Below are 18,837 nucleotides of genomic sequence, written 5' to 3'. Positions count from 1 at the left end.
GGCCCTTTATTAATTTCACAGTGTCATTTTAAACACGTGATTTCTATGTCATCCGAAAATGAGATAGTACAAATTTCAGGAGTTAAAATGGATTACGTGTGCTGCTGAAATTTCAAATGCTTAAAATATCAATTCATTATTAAACTCTAGAATATTCATTGCTAATATATGTAATTATATAAATATACAAAGTGTAGGTCAGTGTACGTCCACATTTGTTTAGCTGATTTTAAGGTAGAGTATAGCAGAGCCTGGATAGCTCAGTCGGTAGAGCATCAGACTTTTAATCTGAGGGTCCAGGGTTCAAGTCCCTGCTCAGGCGGTTGTTTCCTTTAAAGAAAAAGTACTCTAATTGTATGCTCTTTTTGTGGACCCCTGCATGATGAATAAGATATTCCATTACTAAAATTGCAAAAACGTCTTTCATGGAGTTGTGAAATACACATCTGTCTCACATATTATGTGCCATTTGACTAAACTTAAGTCGTACGTAGATTTACCAATGGTATCATGTAGTCTGAGACGGTGAATATCATTTCACCAATTCAATATTCAAAATATAGCCATGGTTATAGTATCAAACGAACTTTATAAAGCTGATCAACAGCTAAAGCTCATTATTTCATTTCGGAACATCTCTGCACCTCATTATAGCAGATTGGCTCTGTGGCGCAATGGATAGCGCATTGGACTTCCAGGTGAATGTAAAAAAGATATTCAAAGGTTGTGGTTTCGAATCCCACCAGAGTCAGTTTTATCCCTGTTACCCTGTTATCCCAAGTACCAATTCATTATTATATTCTCTGTATTTAGTACTAATACCGGCAACCATCTTAACCCCTTGCGTGCTGATGACAGAACGGTTCCGTCATCAGCTACGGGTGAGCTGTGCTGATGACGAAACCGTTCCGTCATGACTCCGCCCACGCAAGGCGGAGTCAGCACAGGCGGAAAATACGCCCCGCACGCAAGGGGTTAAAAAACGTAGTGATAGTTGGGACACTTCCTAATGTTGATAATGTCATTTTGTGGGGTGCTGCCTCAGAGCCTGGATAGCTCAGTCGGTAGAGCATCAGACTTTTAATCTGAGGGCCCAGGGTTCAAGTCCCTGTTCAGGCGGCTTGGTTAAAGAAAATGTATATCAATTGCATACTCTTTTCAGAATCCAATGAATGGGAAGTCCAATTACAGATGGTTCAAAAAAGTCTTGATCGAGTCCTTACATACCCATCTGTGCTCTACTTTCTTTGACAAGGGTTAAGAAGACTTACCCAAACTGTATCATGTAGTTTGACATGTTGATTATCTTTTATCCAATTCAATGTTCAAAATGTAAGCTAGTGTCCGATTAATTTGATAAAGTTGGTCAACAACTTATAGGTCATCTTTTTATTTGTGAATCTCTGATCACCTTGTTGAATCAGGTCGGATCTCTGATGCAATGGATTGCGGCTTGGAGTCCTAGGCGAATGTAGCAAAAGCATTCAAACGCTAAGGGTTCGAACACCAATTGGGTCAATTTGATCCCTCCTCTATTTTATAACTAATTGAAACAGTAACCAGCAATCCTGCTTCTCCATCACCAAAAACATTTACCAAAATGGCAGTGAAAGAAAGTCTACTTAAACAGAGACTGTTTGCTTTGAAAATGTTGCATAGTCTATGCCCAAGAGGAAATTCCCAATGATACTGCTGAAAATGTAATTCAGGAGTTAGTAATAGTATTTGGCCCTTTATTAATTTCACAGTGTCATTTTAAACACGTGATTTCTATGTCATCCGAAAATGAGATAGTACAAATTTCAGGAGTTAAAATGGATTACGTGTGCTGCTGAAATTTCAAATGCTTAAAATATCAATTCATTATTAAACTCTAGAATATTCATTGCTAATATATGTAATTATATAAATATACAAAGTGTAGGTCAGTGTACGTCCACATTTGTTTAGCTGATTTTAAGGTAGAGTATAGCAGAGCCTGGATAGCTCAGTCGGTAGAGCATCAGACTTTTAATCTGAGGGTCCAGGGTTCAAGTCCCTGCTCAGGCGGTTGTTTCCTTTAAAGAAAAAGTACTCTAATTGTATGCTCTTTTTGTGGACCCCTGCATGATGAATAAGATATTCCATTACTAAAATTGCAAAAACGTCTTTCATGGAGTTGTGAAATACACATCTGTCTCACATATTATGTGCCATTTGACTAAACTTAAGTCGTACGTAGATTTACCAATGGTATCATGTAGTCTGAGACGGTGAATATCATTTCACCAATTCAATATTCAAAATATAGCCATGGTTATAGTATCAAACGAACTTTATAAAGCTGATCAACAGCTAAAGCTCATTATTTCATTTCGGAACATCTCTGCACCTCATTATAGCAGATTGGCTCTGTGGCGCAATGGATAGCGCATTGGACTTCTAGGTGAATGTAAAAAAGATATTCAAAGGTTGTGGGTTCGAATCCCACCAGAGTCAGTTTTATCCCTGTTACCCTGTTATCCCAAGTACCAATTCATTATTATATTCTCTGTATTTAGTACTAATACCGGCAACCATCTTAACCCCTTGCGTGCTGATGACAGAACGGTTCTGTCATCAGCTACGGGTGAGCTGTGCTGATGACGAAACCGTTCCGTCATGACTCCGCCCACGCAAGGCGGAGTCAGCACAGGCGGAAAATACGCCCCGCACGCAAGGGGTTAAAAAACGTAGTGATAGTTGGGACACTTCCTAATGTTGATAATGTCATTTTGTGGGGTGCTGCCTCAGAGCCTGGATAGCTCAGTCGGTAGAGCATCAGACTTTTAATCTGAGGGCCCAGGGTTCAAGTCCCTGTTCAGGCGGCTTGGTTAAAGAAAATGTATATCAATTGCATACTCTTTTCAGAATCCAATGAATGGGAAGTCCAATTACAGATGGTTCAAAAAAGTCTTGATCGAGTCCTTACATACCCATCTGTGCTCTACTTTCTTTGACAAGGGTTAAGAAGACTTACCCAAACTGTATCATGTAGTTTGACATGTTGATTATCTTTTATCCAATTCAATGTTCAAAATGTAAGCTAGTGTCCGATTAATTTGATAAAGTTGGTCAACAACTTATAGGTCATCTTTTTATTTGTGAATCTCTGATCACCTTGTTGAATCAGGTCGGATCTCTGATGCAATGGATTGCGGCTTGGAGTCCTAGGCGAATGTAGCAAAAGCATTCAAACGCTAAGGGTTCGAACACCAATTGGGTCAATTTGATCCCTCCTCTATTTTATAACTAATTGAAACAGTAACCAGCAATCCTGCTTCTCCATCACCAAAAACATTTACCAAAATGGCAGTGAAAGAAAGTCTACTTAAACAGAGACTGTTTGCTTTGAAAATGTTGCATAGTCTATGCCCAAGAGGAAATTCCCAATGATACTGCTGAAAATGTAATTCAGGAGTTAGTAATAGTATTTGGCCCTTTATTAATTTCACAGTGTCATTTTAAACACGTGATTTCTATGTCATCCGAAAATGAGATAGTACAAATTTCAGGAGTTAAAATGGATTACGTGTGCTGCTGAAATTTCAAATGCTTAAAATATCAATTCATTATTAAACTCTAGAATATTCATTGCTAATATATGTAATTATATAAATATACAAAGTGTAGGTCAGTGTACGTCCACATTTGTTTAGCTGATTTTAAGGTAGAGTATAGCAGAGCCTGGATAGCTCAGTCGGTAGAGCATCAGACTTTTAATCTGAGGGTCCAGGGTTCAAGTCCCTGCTCAGGCGGTTGTTTCCTTTAAAGAAAAAGTACTCTAATTGTATGCTCTTTTTGTGGACCCCTGCATGATGAATAAGATATTCCATTACTAAAATTGCAAAAACGTCTTTCATGGAGTTGTGAAATACACATCTGTCTCACATATTATGTGCCATTTGACTAAACTTAAGTCGTACGTAGATTTACCAATGGTATCATGTAGTCTGAGACGGTGAATATCATTTCACCAATTCAATATTCAAAATATAGCCATGGTTATAGTATCAAACGAACTTTATAAAGCTGATCAACAGCTAAAGCTCATTATTTCATTTCGGAACATCTCTGCACCTCATTATAGCAGATTGGCTCTGTGGCGCAATGGATAGCGCATTGGACTTGCAGGTGAATGTAAAAAAGATATTCAAAGGTTGTGGTTTCGAATCCCACCAGAGTCAGTTTTATCCCTGTTACCCTGTTATCCCAAGTACCAATTCATTATTATATTCTCTGTATTTAGTACTAATACCGGCAACCATCTTAACCCCTTGCGTGCTGATGACAGAACGGTTCCGTCATCAGCTACGGGTGAGCTGTGCTGATGACGAAACCGTTCCGTCATGACTCCGCCCACGCAAGGCGGAGTCAGCACAGGCGGAAAATACGCCCCGCACGCAAGGGGTTAAAAAACGTAGTGATAGTTGGGACACTTCCTAATGTTGATAATGTCATTTTGTGGGGTGCTGCCTCAGAGCCTGGATAGCTCAGTCGGTAGAGCATCAGACTTTTAATCTGAGGGCCCAGGGTTCAAGTCCCTGTTCAGGCGGCTTGGTTAAAGAAAATGTATATCAATTGCATACTCTTTTCAGAATCCAATGAATGGGAAGTCCAATTACAGATGGTTCAAAAAAGTCTTGATCGAGTCCTTACATACCCATCTGTGCTCTACTTTCTTTGACAAGGGTTAAGAAGACTTACCCAAACTGTATCATGTAGTTTGACATGTTGATTATCTTTTATCCAATTCAATGTTCAAAATGTAAGCTAGTGTCCGATTAATTTGATAAAGTTGGTCAACAACTTATAGGTCATCTTTTTATTTGTGAATCTCTGATCACCTTGTTGAATCAGGTCGGATCTCTGATGCAATGGATTGCGGCTTGGAGTCCTAGGCGAATGTAGCAAAAGCATTCAAACGCTAAGGGTTCGAACACCAATTGGGTCAATTTGATCCCTCCTCTATTTTATAACTAATTGAAACAGTAACCAGCAATCCTGCTTCTCCATCACCAAAAACATTTACCAAAATGGCAGTGAAAGAAAGTCTACTTAAACAGAGACTGTTTGCTTTGAAAATGTTGCATAGTCTATGCCCAAGAGGAAATTCCCAATGATACTGCTGAAAATGTAATTCAGGAGTTAGTAATAGTATTTGGCCCTTTATTAATTTCACAGTGTCATTTTAAACACGTGATTTCTATGTCATCCGAAAATGAGATAGTACAAATTTCAGGAGTTAAAATGGATTACGTGTGCTGCTGAAATTTCAAATGCTTAAAATATCAATTCATTATTAAACTCTAGAATATTCATTGCTAATATATGTAATTATATAAATATACAAAGTGTAGGTCAGTGTACGTCCACATTTGTTTAGCTGATTTTAAGGTAGAGTATAGCAGAGCCTGGATAGCTCAGTCGGTAGAGCATCAGACTTTTAATCTGAGGGTCCAGGGTTCAAGTCCCTGCTCAGGCGGTTGTTTCCTTTAAAGAAAAAGTACTCTAATTGTATGCTCTTTTTGTGGACCCCTGCATGATGAATAAGATATTCCATTACTAAAATTGCAAAAACGTCTTTCATGGAGTTGTGAAATACACATCTGTCTCACATATTATGTGCCATTTGACTAAACTTAAGTCGTACGTAGATTTACCAATGGTATCATGTAGTCTGAGACGGTGAATATCATTTCACCAATTCAATATTCAAAATATAGCCATGGTTATAGTATCAAACGAACTTTATAAAGCTGATCAACAGCTAAAGCTCATTATTTCATTTCGGAACATCTCTGCACCTCATTATAGCAGATTGGCTCTGTGGCGCAATGGATAGCGCATTGGACTTCTAGGTGAATGTAAAAAAGATATTCAAAGGTTGTGGGTTCGAATCCCACCAGAGTCAGTTTTATCCCTGTTACCCTGTTATCCCAAGTACCAATTCATTATTATATTCTCTGTATTTAGTACTAATACCGGCAACCATCTTAACCCCTTGCGTGCTGATGACAGAACGGTTCTGTCATCAGCTACGGGTGAGCTGTGCTGATGACGAAACCGTTCCGTCATGACTCCGCCCACGCAAGGCGGAGTCAGCACAGGCGGAAAATACGCCCCGCACGCAAGGGGTTAAAAAACGTAGTGATAGTTGGGACACTTCCTAATGTTGATAATGTCATTTTGTGGGGTGCTGCCTCAGAGCCTGGATAGCTCAGTCGGTAGAGCATCAGACTTTTAATCTGAGGGCCCAGGGTTCAAGTCCCTGTTCAGGCGGCTTGGTTAAAGAAAATGTATATCAATTGCATACTCTTTTCAGAATCCAATGAATGGGAAGTCCAATTACAGATGTTTCAAAAAAGTCTTGATCGAGTCCTTACATACCCATCTGTGCTCTACTTTCTTTGACAAGGGTTAAGAAGACTTACCCAAACTGTATCATGTAGTTTGACATGTTGATTATCTTTTATCCAATTCAATGTTCAAAATGTAAGCTAGTGTCCGATTAATTTGATAAAGTTGGTCAACAACTTATAGGTCATCTTTTTATTTGTGAATCTCTGATCACCTTGTTGAATCAGGTCGGATCTCTGATGCAATGGATTGCGGCTTGGAGTCCTAGGCGAATGTAGCAAAAGCATTCAAACGCTAAGGGTTCGAACACCAATTGGGTCAATTTGATCCCTCCTCTATTTTATAACTAATTGAAACAGTAACCAGCAATCCTGCTTCTCCATCACCAAAAACATTTACCAAAATGGCAGTGAAAGAAAGTCTACTTAAACAGAGACTGTTTGCTTTGAAAATGTTGCATAGTCTATGCCCAAGAGGAAATTCCCAATGATACTGCTGAAAATGTAATTCAGGAGTTAGTAATAGTATTTGGCCCTTTATTAATTTCACAGTGTCATTTTAAACACGTGATTTCTATGTCATCCGAAAATGAGATAGTACAAATTTCAGGAGTTAAAATGGATTACGTGTGCTGCTGAAATTTCAAATGCTTAAAATATCAATTCATTATTAAACTCTAGAATATTCATTGCTAATATATGTAATTATATAAATATACAAAGTGTAGGTCAGTGTACGTCCACATTTGTTTAGCTGATTTTAAGGTAGAGTATAGCAGAGCCTGGATAGCTCAGTCGGTAGAGCATCAGACTTTTAATCTGAGGGTCCAGGGTTCAAGTCCCTGCTCAGGCGGTTGTTTCCTTTAAAGAAAAAGTACTCTAATTGTATGCTCTTTTTGTGGACCCCTGCATGATGAATAAGATATTCCATTACTAAAATTGCAAAAACGTCTTTCATGGAGTTGTGAAATACACATCTGTCTCACATATTATGTGCCATTTGACTAAACTTAAGTCGTACGTAGATTTACCAATGGTATCATGTAGTCTGAGACGGTGAATATCATTTCACCAATTCAATATTCAAAATATAGCCATGGTTATAGTATCAAACGAACTTTATAAAGCTGATCAACAGCTAAAGCTCATTATTTCATTTCGGAACATCTCTGCACCTCATTATAGCAGATTGGCTCTGTGGCGCAATGGATAGCGCATTGGACTTCTAGGTGAATGTAAAAAAGATATTCAAAGGTTGTGGGTTCGAATCCCACCAGAGTCAGTTTTATCCCTGTTACCCTGTTATCCCAAGTACCAATTCATTATTATATTCTCTGTATTTAGTACTAATACCGGCAACCATCTTAACCCCTTGCGTGCTGATGACAGAACGGTTCTGTCATCAGCTACGGGTGAGCTGTGCTGATGACGAAACCGTTCCGTCATGACTCCGCCCACGCAAGGCGGAGTCAGCACAGGCGGAAAATACGCCCCGCACGCAAGGGGTTAAAAAACGTAGTGATAGTTGGGACACTTCCTAATGTTGATAATGTCATTTTGTGGGGTGCTGCCTCAGAGCCTGGATAGCTCAGTCGGTAGAGCATCAGACTTTTAATCTGAGGGCCCAGGGTTCAAGTCCCTGTTCAGGCGGCTTGGTTAAAGAAAATGTATATCAATTGCATACTCTTTTCAGAATCCAATGAATGGGAAGTCCAATTACAGATGGTTCAAAAAAGTCTTGATCGAGTCCTTACATACCCATCTGTGCTCTACTTTCTTTGACAAGGGTTAAGAAGACTTACCCAAACTGTATCATGTAGTTTGACATGTTGATTATCTTTTATCCAATTCAATGTTCAAAATGTAAGCTAGTGTCCGATTAATTTGATAAAGTTGGTCAACAACTTATAGGTCATCTTTTTATTTGTGAATCTCTGATCACCTTGTTGAATCAGGTCGGATCTCTGATGCAATGGATTGCGGCTTGGAGTCCTAGGCGAATGTAGCAAAAGCATTCAAACGCTAAGGGTTCGAACACCAATTGGGTCAATTTGATCCCTCCTCTATTTTATAACTAATTGAAACAGTAACCAGCAATCCTGCTTCTCCATCACCAAAAACATTTACCAAAATGGCAGTGAAAGAAAGTCTACTTAAACAGAGACTGTTTGCTTTGAAAATGTTGCATAGTCTATGCCCAAGAGGAAATTCCCAATGATACTGCTGAAAATGTAATTCAGGAGTTAGTAATAGTATTTGGCCCTTTATTAATTTCACAGTGTCATTTTAAACACGTGATTTCTATGTCATCCGAAAATGAGATAGTACAAATTTCAGGAGTTAAAATGGATTACGTGTGCTGCTGAAATTTCAAATGCTTAAAATATCAATTCATTATTAAACTCTAGAATATTCATTGCTAATATATGTAATTATATAAATATACAAAGTGTAGGTCAGTGTACGTCCACATTTGTTTAGCTGATTTTAAGGTAGAGTATAGCAGAGCCTGGATAGCTCAGTCGGTAGAGCATCAGACTTTTAATCTGAGGGTCCAGGGTTCAAGTCCCTGCTCAGGCGGTTGTTTCCTTTAAAGAAAAAGTACTCTAATTGTATGCTCTTTTTGTGGACCCCTGCATGATGAATAAGATATTCCATTACTAAAATTGCAAAAACGTCTTTCATGGAGTTGTGAAATACACATCTGTCTCACATATTATGTGCCATTTGACTAAACTTAAGTCGTACGTAGATTTACCAATGGTATCATGTAGTCTGAGACGGTGAATATCATTTCACCAATTCAATATTCAAAATATAGCCATGGTTATAGTATCAAACGAACTTTATAAAGCTGATCAACAGCTAAAGCTCATTATTTCATTTCGGAACATCTCTGCACCTCATTATAGCAGATTGGCTCTGTGGCGCAATGGATAGCGCATTGGACTTCCAGGTGAATGTAAAAAAGATATTCAAAGGTTGTGGTTTCGAATCCCACCAGAGTCAGTTTTATCCCTGTTACCCTGTTATCCCAAGTACCAATTCATTATTATATTCTCTGTATTTAGTACTAATACCGGCAACCATCTTAACCCCTTGCGTGCTGATGACAGAACGGTTCCGTCATCAGCTACGGGTGAGCTGTGCTGATGACGAAACCGTTCCGTCATGACTCCGCCCACGCAAGGCGGAGTCAGCACAGGCGGAAAATACGCCCCGCACGCAAGGGGTTAAAAAACGTAGTGATAGTTGGGACACTTCCTAATGTTGATAATGTCATTTTGTGGGGTGCTGCCTCAGAGCCTGGATAGCTCAGTCGGTAGAGCATCAGACTTTTAATCTGAGGGCCCAGGGTTCAAGTCCCTGTTCAGGCGGCTTGGTTAAAGAAAATGTATATCAATTGCATACTCTTTTCAGAATCCAATGAATGGGAAGTCCAATTACAGATGGTTCAAAAAAGTCTTGATCGAGTCCTTACATACCCATCTGTGCTCTACTTTCTTTGACAAGGGTTAAGAAGACTTACCCAAACTGTATCATGTAGTTTGACATGTTGATTATCTTTTATCCAATTCAATGTTCAAAATGTAAGCTAGTGTCCGATTAATTTGATAAAGTTGGTCAACAACTTATAGGTCATCTTTTTATTTGTGAATCTCTGATCACCTTGTTGAATCAGGTCGGATCTCTGATGCAATGGATTGCGGCTTGGAGTCCTAGGCGAATGTAGCAAAAGCATTCAAACGCTAAGGGTTCGAACACCAATTGGGTCAATTTGATCCCTCCTCTATTTTATAACTAATTGAAACAGTAACCAGCAATCCTGCTTCTCCATCACCAAAAACATTTACCAAAATGGCAGTGAAAGAAAGTCTACTTAAACAGAGACTGTTTGCTTTGAAAATGTTGCATAGTCTATGCCCAAGAGGAAATTCCCAATGATACTGCTGAAAATGTAATTCAGGAGTTAGTAATAGTATTTGGCCCTTTATTAATTTCACAGTGTCATTTTAAACACGTGATTTCTATGTCATCCGAAAATGAGATAGTACAAATTTCAGGAGTTAAAATGGATTACGTGTGCTGCTGAAATTTCAAATGCTTAAAATATCAATTCATTATTAAACTCTAGAATATTCATTGCTAATATATGTAATTATATAAATATACAAAGTGTAGGTCAGTGTACGTCCACATTTGTTTAGCTGATTTTAAGGTAGAGTATAGCAGAGCCTGGATAGCTCAGTCGGTAGAGCATCAGACTTTTAATCTGAGGGTCCAGGGTTCAAGTCCCTGCTCAGGCGGTTGTTTCCTTTAAAGAAAAAGTACTCTAATTGTATGCTCTTTTTGTGGACCCCTGCATGATGAATAAGATATTCCATTACTAAAATTGCAAAAACGTCTTTCATGGAGTTGTGAAATACACATCTGTCTCACATATTATGTGCCATTTGACTAAACTTAAGTCGTACGTAGATTTACCAATGGTATCATGTAGTCTGAGACGGTGAATATCATTTCACCAATTCAATATTCAAAATATAGCCATGGTTATAGTATCAAACGAACTTTATAAAGCTGATCAACAGCTAAAGCTCATTATTTCATTTCGGAACATCTCTGCACCTCATTATAGCAGATTGGCTCTGTGGCGCAATGGATAGCGCATTGGACTTCTAGGTGAATGTAAAAAAGATATTCAAAGGTTGTGGGTTCGAATCCCACCAGAGTCAGTTTTATCCCTGTTACCCTGTTATCCCAAGTACCAATTCATTATTATATTCTCTGTATTTAGTACTAATACCGGCAACCATCTTAACCCCTTGCGTGCTGATGACAGAACGGTTCTGTCATCAGCTACGGGTGAGCTGTGCTGATGACGAAACCGTTCCGTCATGACTCCGCCCACGCAAGGCGGAGTCAGCACAGGCGGAAAATACGCCCCGCACGCAAGGGGTTAAAAAACGTAGTGATAGTTGGGACACTTCCTAATGTTGATAATGTCATTTTGTGGGGTGCTGCCTCAGAGCCTGGATAGCTCAGTCGGTAGAGCATCAGACTTTTAATCTGAGGGCCCAGGGTTCAAGTCCCTGTTCAGGCGGCTTGGTTAAAGAAAATGTATATCAATTGCATACTCTTTTCAGAATCCAATGAATGGGAAGTCCAATTACAGATGGTTCAAAAAAGTCTTGATCGAGTCCTTACATACCCATCTGTGCTCTACTTTCTTTGACAAGGGTTAAGAAGACTTACCCAAACTGTATCATGTAGTTTGACATGTTGATTATCTTTTATCCAATTCAATGTTCAAAATGTAAGCTAGTGTCCGATTAATTTGATAAAGTTGGTCAACAACTTATAGGTCATCTTTTTATTTGTGAATCTCTGATCACCTTGTTGAATCAGGTCGGATCTCTGATGCAATGGATTGCGGCTTGGAGTCCTAGGCGAATGTAGCAAAAGCATTCAAACGCTAAGGGTTCGAACACCAATTGGGTCAATTTGATCCCTCCTCTATTTTATAACTAATTGAAACAGTAACCAGCAATCCTGCTTCTCCATCACCAAAAACATTTACCAAAATGGCAGTGAAAGAAAGTCTACTTAAACAGAGACTGTTTGCTTTGAAAATGTTGCATAGTCTATGCCCAAGAGGAAATTCCCAAAGATACTGCTGAAAATGTAATTCAGGAGTTAGTAATAGTATTTGGCCCTTTATTAATTTCACAGTGTCATTTTAAACACGTGATTTCTATGTCATCCGAAAATGAGATAGTACAAATTTCAGGAGTTAAAATGGATTACGTGTGCTGCTGAAATTTCAAATGCTTAAAATATCAATTCATTATTAAACTCTAGAATATTCATTACTAATATATGTAATTATATAAATATACAAAGTGTAGGTCAGTGTACGTCCACATTTGTTTAGCTGATTTTAAGGTAGAGTATAGCAGAGCCTGGATAGCTCATTCGGTAGAGCATCAGACTTTTAATCTGAGGGTCCAGGGTTCAAGTCCCTGTTCAGGCGGTTGTTTCCTTTAAAGAAAAAGTACTCTAATTGTATGCTCTTTTTGTGGACCCCTGCATGATGAATAAGATATTCCATTACTAAAATTGCAAAAACGTCTTTCATGGAGTTGTGAAATACACATCTGTCTCACATATTATGTGCCATTTGACTAAACTTAAGTCGTACGTAGATTTACCAATGGTATCATGTAGTCTGAGACGGTGAATATCATTTCACCAATTCAATATTCAAAATATAGCCATGGTTATAGTATCAAATGAACTTTATAAAGCTGATCAACAGCTAAAGCTCATTATTTCATTTCGGAACATCTCTGCACCTCATTATAGCAGATTGGCTCTGTGGCGCAATGGATAGCGCATTGGACTTCCAGGTGAATGTAAAAAAGATATTCAAAGGTTGTGGTTTCGAATCCCACCAGAGTCAGTTTTATCCCTGTTACCCTGTTATCCCAAGTACCAATTCATTATTATATTCTCTGTATTTAGTACTAATACCGGCAACCATCTTAACCCCTTGCGTGCTGATGACAGAACGGTTCCGTCATCAGCTACGGGTGAGCTGTGCTGATGACGAAACCGTTCCGTCATGACTCCGCCCGCGCAAGGCGGAGTCAGCACAGGCGGAAAATACGCCCCGCACGCAAGGGGTTAAAAAACGTAGTGATAGTTGGGACACTTCCTAATGTTTATAATGTCATTTTGTGGGGTGCTGCCTCAGAGCCTGGATAGCTCAGTCGGTAGAGCGTCAGACTTTTAATCTGAGGGCCCAGGGTTCAAGTCCCTGTTCAGGCGGCTTGGTTAAAGAAAATGTATATCAATTGCATACTCTTTTCAGGATCCAATGAATGGGAAGTCCAATTACAGATGGTTCAAAAAAGTCTTGATCGAGTCCTTACATACCCATCTGTGCTCTACTTTCTTTGACAAGGGTTAAGAAGACTTACCCAAACTGTATCATATAGTTTGACATGTTGATTATCTTTTATCCAATTCAATGTTCAAAATGTAAGCTAGTGTCCGATTAATTTGATAAAGTTGGTCAACAACTTATAGGTCATCTTTTTATTTGTGAATCTCTGATCACCTTGTTGAATCAGGTCGGATCTCTGGTGCAATGGATTGCGGCTTGGAGTCCTAGGCGAATGTAGCAAAAGCATTCAAACGCTAAGGGTTCGAACACCAATTGGGTCAATTTGATCCCTCCTCTATTTTATAACTAATTGAAACAGTAACCAGCAATCCTGCTTCTCCATCACCAAAAACATTTACCAAAATGGCAGTGAAAGAAAGTCTACTTAAACAGAGACTGTTTGCTTTGAAAATGTTGCATAGTCTATGCCCAAGAGGAAATTCCCAATGATACTGCTGAAAATGTAATTCAGGAGTTAGTAATAGTATTTGGCCCTTTATTAATTTCACAGTGTCATTTTAAACACGTGATTTCTATGTCATCCGAAAATGAGATAGTACAAATTTCAGGAGTTAAAATGGATTACGTGTGCTGCTGAAATTTCAAATGCTTAAAATATCAATTCATTATTAAACTCTAGAATATTCATTGCTAATATATGTAATTATATAAATATACAAAGTGTAGGTCAGTGTACGTCCACATTTGTTTAGCTGATTTTAAGGTAGAGTATAGCAGAGCCTGGATAGCTCAGTCGGTAGAGCATCAGACTTTTAATCTGAGGGTCCAGGGTTCAAGTCCCTGCTCAGGCGGTTGTTTCCTTTAAAGAAAAAGTACTCTAATTGTATGCTCTTTTTGTGGACCCCTGCATGATGAATAAGATATTCCATTACTAAAATTGCAAAAACGTCTTTCATGGAGTTGTGAAATACACATCTGTCTCACATATTATGTGCCATTTGACTAAACTTAAGTCGTACGTAGATTTACCAATGGTATCATGTAGTCTGAGACGGTGAATATCATTTCACCAATTCAATATTCAAAATATAGCCATGGTTATAGTATCAAACGAACTTTATAAAGCTGATCAACAGCTAAAGCTCATTATTTCATTTCGGAACATCTCTGCACCTCATTATAGCAGATTGGCTCTGTGGCGCAATGGATAGCGCATTGGACTTCCAGGTGAATGTAAAAAAGATATTCAAAGGTTGTGGTTTCGAATCCCACCAGAGTCAGTTTTATCCCTGTTACCCTGTTATCCCAAGTACCAATTCATTATTATATTCTCTGTATTTAGTACTAATACCGGCAACCATCTTAACCCCTTGCGTGCTGATGACAGAACGGTTCCGTCATCAGCTACGGGTGAGCTGTGCTGATGACGAAACCGTTCCGTCATGACTCCGCCCACGCAAGGCGGAGTCAGCACAGGCGGAAAATACGCCCCGCACGCAAGGGGTTAAAAAACGTAGTGATAGTTGGGACACTTCCTAATGTTGATAATGTCATTTTGTGGGGTGCTGCCTCAGAGCCTGGATAGCTCAGTCGGTAGAGCATCAGACTTTTAATCTGAGGGCCCAGGGTTCAAGTCCCTGTTCAGGCGGCTTGGTTAAAGAAAATGTATATCAATTGCATACTCTTTTCAGAATCCAATGAATGGGAAGTCCAATTACAGATGGTTCAAAAAAGTCTTGATCGAGTCCTTACATACCCATCTGTGCTCTACTTTCTTTGACAAGGGTTAAGAAGACTTACCCAAACTGTATCATGTAGTTTGACATGTTGATTATCTTTTATCCAATTCAATGTTCAAAATGTAAGCTAGTGTCCGATTAATTTGATAAAGTTGGTCAACAACTTATAGGTCATCTTTTTATTTGTGAATCTCTGATCACCTTGTTGAATCAGGTCGGATCTCTGATGCAATGGATTGCGGCTTGGAGTCCTAGGCGAATGTAGCAAAAGCATTCAAACGCTAAGGGTTCGAACACCAATTGGGTCAATTTGATCCCTCCTCTATTTTATAACTAATTGAAACAGTAACCAGCAATCCTGCTTCTCCATCACCAAAAACATTTACCAAAATGGCAGTGAAAGAAAGTCTACTTAAACAGAGACTGTTTGCTTTGAAAATGTTGCATAGTCTATGCCCAAGAGGAAATTCCCAATGATACTGCTGAAAATGTAATTCAGGAGTTAGTAATAGTATTTGGCCCTTTATTAATTTCACAGTGTCATTTTAAACACGTGATTTCTATGTCATCCGAAAATGAGATAGTACAAATTTCAGGAGTTAAAATGGATTACGTGTGCTGCTGAAATTTCAAATGCTTAAAATATCAATTCATTATTAAACTCTAGAATATTCATTGCTAATATATGTAATTATATAAATATACAAAGTGTAGGTCAGTGTACGTCCACATTTGTTTAGCTGATTTTAAGGTAGAGTATAGCAGAGCCTGGATAGCTCAGTCGGTAGAGCATCAGACTTTTAATCTGAGGGTCCAGGGTTCAAGTCCCTGCTCAGGCGGTTGTTTCCTTTAAAGAAAAAGTACTCTAATTGTATGCTCTTTTTGTGGACCCCTGCATGATGAATAAGATATTCCATTACTAAAATTGCAAAAACGTCTTTCATGGAGTTGTGAAATACACATCTGTCTCACATATTATGTGCCATTTGACTAAACTTAAGTCGTACGTAGATTTACCAATGGTATCATGTAGTCTGAGACGGTGAATATCATTTCACCAATTCAATATTCAAAATATAGCCATGGTTATAGTATCAAACGAACTTTATAAAGCTGATCAACAGCTAAAGCTCATTATTTCATTTCGGAACATCTCTGCACCTCATTATAGCAGATTGGCTCTGTGGCGCAATGGATAGCGCATTGGACTTCTAGGTGAATGTAAAAAAGATATTCAAAGGTTGTGGGTTCGAATCCCACCAGAGTCAGTTTTATCCCTGTTACCCTGTTATCCCAAGTACCAATTCATTATTATATTCTCTGTATTTAGTACTAATACCGGCAACCATCTTAACCCCTTGCGTGCTGATGACAGAACGGTTCTGTCATCAGCTACGGGTGAGCTGTGCTGATGACGAAACCGTTCCGTCATGACTCCGCCCACGCAAGGCGGAGTCAGCACAGGCGGAAAATACGCCCCGCACGCAAGGGGTTAAAAAACGTAGTGATAGTTGGGACACTTCCTAATGTTGATAATGTCATTTTGTGGGGTGCTGCCTCAGAGCCTGGATAGCTCAGTCGGTAGAGCATCAGACTTTTAATCTGAGGGCCCAGGGTTCAAGTCCCTGTTCAGGCGGCTTGGTTAAAGAAAATGTATATCAATTGCATACTCTTTTCAGAATCCAATGAATGGGAAGTCCAATTACAGATGGTTCAAAAAAGTCTTGATCGAGTCCTTACATACCCATCTGTGCTCTACTTTCTTTGACAAGGGTTAAGAAGACTTACCCAAACTGTATCATGTAGTTTGACATGTTGATTATCTTTTATCCAATTCAATGTTCAAAATGTAAGCTAGTGTCCGATTAATTTGATAAAGTTGGTCAACAACTTATAGGTCATCTTTTTATTTGTGAATCTCTGATCACCTTGTTGAATCAGGTCGGATCTCTGATGCAATGGATTGCGGCTTGGAGTCCTAGGCGAATGTAGCAAAAGCATTCAAACGCTAAGGGTTCGAACACCAATTGGGTCAATTTGATCCCTCCTCTATTTTATAACTAATTGAAACAGTAACCAGCAATCCTGCTTCTCCATCACCAAAAACATTTACCAAAATGGCAGTGAAAGAAAGTCTACTTAAACAGAGACTGTTTGCTTTGAAAATGTTGCATAGTCTATGCCCAAGAGGAAATTCCCAAAGATACTGCTGAAAATGTAATTCAGGAGTTAGTAATAGTATTTGGCCCTTTATTAATTTCACAGTGTCATTTTAAACACGTGATTTCTATGTCATCCGAAAATGAGATAGTACAAATTTCAGGAGTTAAAATGGATTACGTGTGCTGCTGAAATTTCAAATGCTTAAAATATCAATTCATTATTAAACTCTAGAATATTCATTACTAATATATGTAATTATATAAATATACAAAGTGTAGGTCAGTGTACGTCCACATTTGTTTAGCTGATTTTAAGGTAGAGTATAGCAGAGCCTGGATAGCTCATTCGGTAGAGCATCAGACTTTTAATCTGAGGGTCCAGGGTTCAAGTCCCTGTTCAGGCGGTTGTTTCCTTTAAAGAAAAAGTACTCTAATTGTATGCTCTTTTTGTGGACCCCTGCATGATGAATAAGATATTCCATTACTAAAATTGCAAAAACGTCTTTCATGGAGTTGTGAAATACACATCTGTCTCACATATTATGTGCCATTTGACTAAACTTAAGTCGTACGTAGATTTACCAATGGTATCATGTAGTCTGAGACGGTGAATATCATTTCACCAATTCAATATTCAAAATATAGCCATGGTTATAGTATCAAATGAACTTTATAAAGCTGATCAACAGCTAAAGCTCATTATTTCATTTCGGAACATCTCTGCACCTCATTATAGCAGATTGGCTCTGTGGCGCAATGGATAGCGCATTGGACTTCCAGGTGAATGTAAAAAAGATATTCAAAGGTTGTGGTTTCGAATCCCACCAGAGTCAGTTTTATCCCTGTTACCCTGTTATCCCAAGTACCAATTCATTATTATATTCTCTGTATTTAGTACTAATACCGGCAACCATCTTAACCCCTTGCGTGCTGATGACAGAACGGTTCCGTCATCAGCTACGGGTGAGCTGTGCTGATGACGAAACCGTTCCGTCATGACTCCGCCCGCGCAAGGCGGAGTCAGCACAGGCGGAAAATACGCCCCGCACGCAAGGGGTTAAAAAACGTAGTGATAGTTGGGACACTTCCTAATGTTTATAATGTCATTTTGTGGGGTGCTGCCTCAGAGCCTGGATAGCTCAGTCGGTAGAGCGTCAGACTTTTAATCTGAGGGCCCAGGGTTCAAGTCCCTGTTCAGGCGGCTTGGTTAAAGAAAATGTATATCAATTGCATACTCTTTTCAGGATCCAATGAATGGGAAGTCCAATTACAGATGGTTCAAAAAAGTCTTGATCGAGTCCTTACATACCCATCTGTGCTCTACTTTCTTTGACAAGGGTTAAGAAGACTTACCCAAACTGTATCATATAGTTTGACATGTTGATTATCTTTTATCCAATTCAATGTTCAAAATGTAAGCTAGTGTCCGATTAATTTGATAAAGTTGGTCAACAACTTATAGGTCATCTTTTTATTTGTGAATCTCTGATCACCTTGTTGAATCAGGTCGGATCTCTGGTGCAATGGATTGCGGCTTGGAGTCCTAGGCGAATGTAGCAAAAGCATTCAAACGCTAAGGGTTCGAACACCAATTGGGTCAATTTGATCCCTCCTCTATTTTATAACTAATTGAAACAGTAACCAGCAAT

General features: G+C 38.9%; 17 non-coding genes across 17 annotated transcripts; all 17 read left to right on the top strand.

Moving 5' to 3' along the window:
- The first annotated feature begins 1,046 nt into the window (after positions 1 to 1,046).
- TRNAK-UUU (transfer RNA lysine (anticodon UUU)) lies at positions 1,047 to 1,119 on the top strand. The gene has a single exon. It is a non-coding gene; the product is annotated as a tRNA-Lys (tRNA).
- Positions 1,120 to 2,387: 1,268 nt separating this feature from the next.
- Positions 2,388 to 2,478, top strand: TRNAR-UCU (transfer RNA arginine (anticodon UCU)). The gene is given in 2 exon segments: positions 2,388 to 2,424; positions 2,443 to 2,478. It is a non-coding gene; the product is annotated as a tRNA-Arg (tRNA).
- A 295-nt stretch (positions 2,479 to 2,773) lies between these two features.
- On the top strand, positions 2,774 to 2,846 carry TRNAK-UUU (transfer RNA lysine (anticodon UUU)). The gene has a single exon. It is a non-coding gene; the product is annotated as a tRNA-Lys (tRNA).
- A 1,268-nt stretch (positions 2,847 to 4,114) lies between these two features.
- TRNAA-UGC (transfer RNA alanine (anticodon UGC)) lies at positions 4,115 to 4,205 on the top strand. The gene is given in 2 exon segments: positions 4,115 to 4,151; positions 4,170 to 4,205. It is a non-coding gene; the product is annotated as a tRNA-Ala (tRNA).
- Positions 4,206 to 4,500: 295 nt separating this feature from the next.
- On the top strand, positions 4,501 to 4,573 carry TRNAK-UUU (transfer RNA lysine (anticodon UUU)). Its single transcript has one exon. It is a non-coding gene; the product is annotated as a tRNA-Lys (tRNA).
- Positions 4,574 to 5,841: 1,268 nt separating this feature from the next.
- TRNAR-UCU (transfer RNA arginine (anticodon UCU)) lies at positions 5,842 to 5,932 on the top strand. The gene is given in 2 exon segments: positions 5,842 to 5,878; positions 5,897 to 5,932. It is a non-coding gene; the product is annotated as a tRNA-Arg (tRNA).
- Positions 5,933 to 6,227: 295 nt separating this feature from the next.
- On the top strand, positions 6,228 to 6,300 carry TRNAK-UUU (transfer RNA lysine (anticodon UUU)). Its single transcript has one exon. It is a non-coding gene; the product is annotated as a tRNA-Lys (tRNA).
- A 1,268-nt stretch (positions 6,301 to 7,568) lies between these two features.
- On the top strand, positions 7,569 to 7,659 carry TRNAR-UCU (transfer RNA arginine (anticodon UCU)). The gene is given in 2 exon segments: positions 7,569 to 7,605; positions 7,624 to 7,659. It is a non-coding gene; the product is annotated as a tRNA-Arg (tRNA).
- Positions 7,660 to 7,954: 295 nt separating this feature from the next.
- TRNAK-UUU (transfer RNA lysine (anticodon UUU)) lies at positions 7,955 to 8,027 on the top strand. Its single transcript has one exon. It is a non-coding gene; the product is annotated as a tRNA-Lys (tRNA).
- A 1,654-nt stretch (positions 8,028 to 9,681) lies between these two features.
- Positions 9,682 to 9,754, top strand: TRNAK-UUU (transfer RNA lysine (anticodon UUU)). The gene has a single exon. It is a non-coding gene; the product is annotated as a tRNA-Lys (tRNA).
- Positions 9,755 to 11,022: 1,268 nt separating this feature from the next.
- On the top strand, positions 11,023 to 11,113 carry TRNAR-UCU (transfer RNA arginine (anticodon UCU)). Its single transcript is given in 2 exon segments — positions 11,023 to 11,059; positions 11,078 to 11,113. It is a non-coding gene; the product is annotated as a tRNA-Arg (tRNA).
- Positions 11,114 to 11,408: 295 nt separating this feature from the next.
- On the top strand, positions 11,409 to 11,481 carry TRNAK-UUU (transfer RNA lysine (anticodon UUU)). The gene has a single exon. It is a non-coding gene; the product is annotated as a tRNA-Lys (tRNA).
- Positions 11,482 to 13,135: 1,654 nt separating this feature from the next.
- Positions 13,136 to 13,208, top strand: TRNAK-UUU (transfer RNA lysine (anticodon UUU)). Its single transcript has one exon. It is a non-coding gene; the product is annotated as a tRNA-Lys (tRNA).
- A 1,654-nt stretch (positions 13,209 to 14,862) lies between these two features.
- On the top strand, positions 14,863 to 14,935 carry TRNAK-UUU (transfer RNA lysine (anticodon UUU)). Its single transcript has one exon. It is a non-coding gene; the product is annotated as a tRNA-Lys (tRNA).
- A 1,268-nt stretch (positions 14,936 to 16,203) lies between these two features.
- On the top strand, positions 16,204 to 16,294 carry TRNAR-UCU (transfer RNA arginine (anticodon UCU)). Its single transcript is given in 2 exon segments — positions 16,204 to 16,240; positions 16,259 to 16,294. It is a non-coding gene; the product is annotated as a tRNA-Arg (tRNA).
- Positions 16,295 to 16,589: 295 nt separating this feature from the next.
- On the top strand, positions 16,590 to 16,662 carry TRNAK-UUU (transfer RNA lysine (anticodon UUU)). Its single transcript has one exon. It is a non-coding gene; the product is annotated as a tRNA-Lys (tRNA).
- A 1,654-nt stretch (positions 16,663 to 18,316) lies between these two features.
- Positions 18,317 to 18,389, top strand: TRNAK-UUU (transfer RNA lysine (anticodon UUU)). Its single transcript has one exon. It is a non-coding gene; the product is annotated as a tRNA-Lys (tRNA).
- The last annotated feature ends 448 nt before the right edge of the window (positions 18,390 to 18,837 follow it).

Source organism: Lissotriton vulgaris, chromosome 1_2, assembly GCF_964263255.1.
Source record: "Lissotriton vulgaris chromosome 1_2, aLisVul1.2, whole genome shotgun sequence".
Classification (NCBI taxonomy): domain Eukaryota; kingdom Metazoa; phylum Chordata; class Amphibia; order Caudata; family Salamandridae; genus Lissotriton; species Lissotriton vulgaris.
The sequence above is the reverse complement of the archived record's forward strand: the minus strand, read 5'-3'. Positions and strand labels throughout refer to the sequence as shown.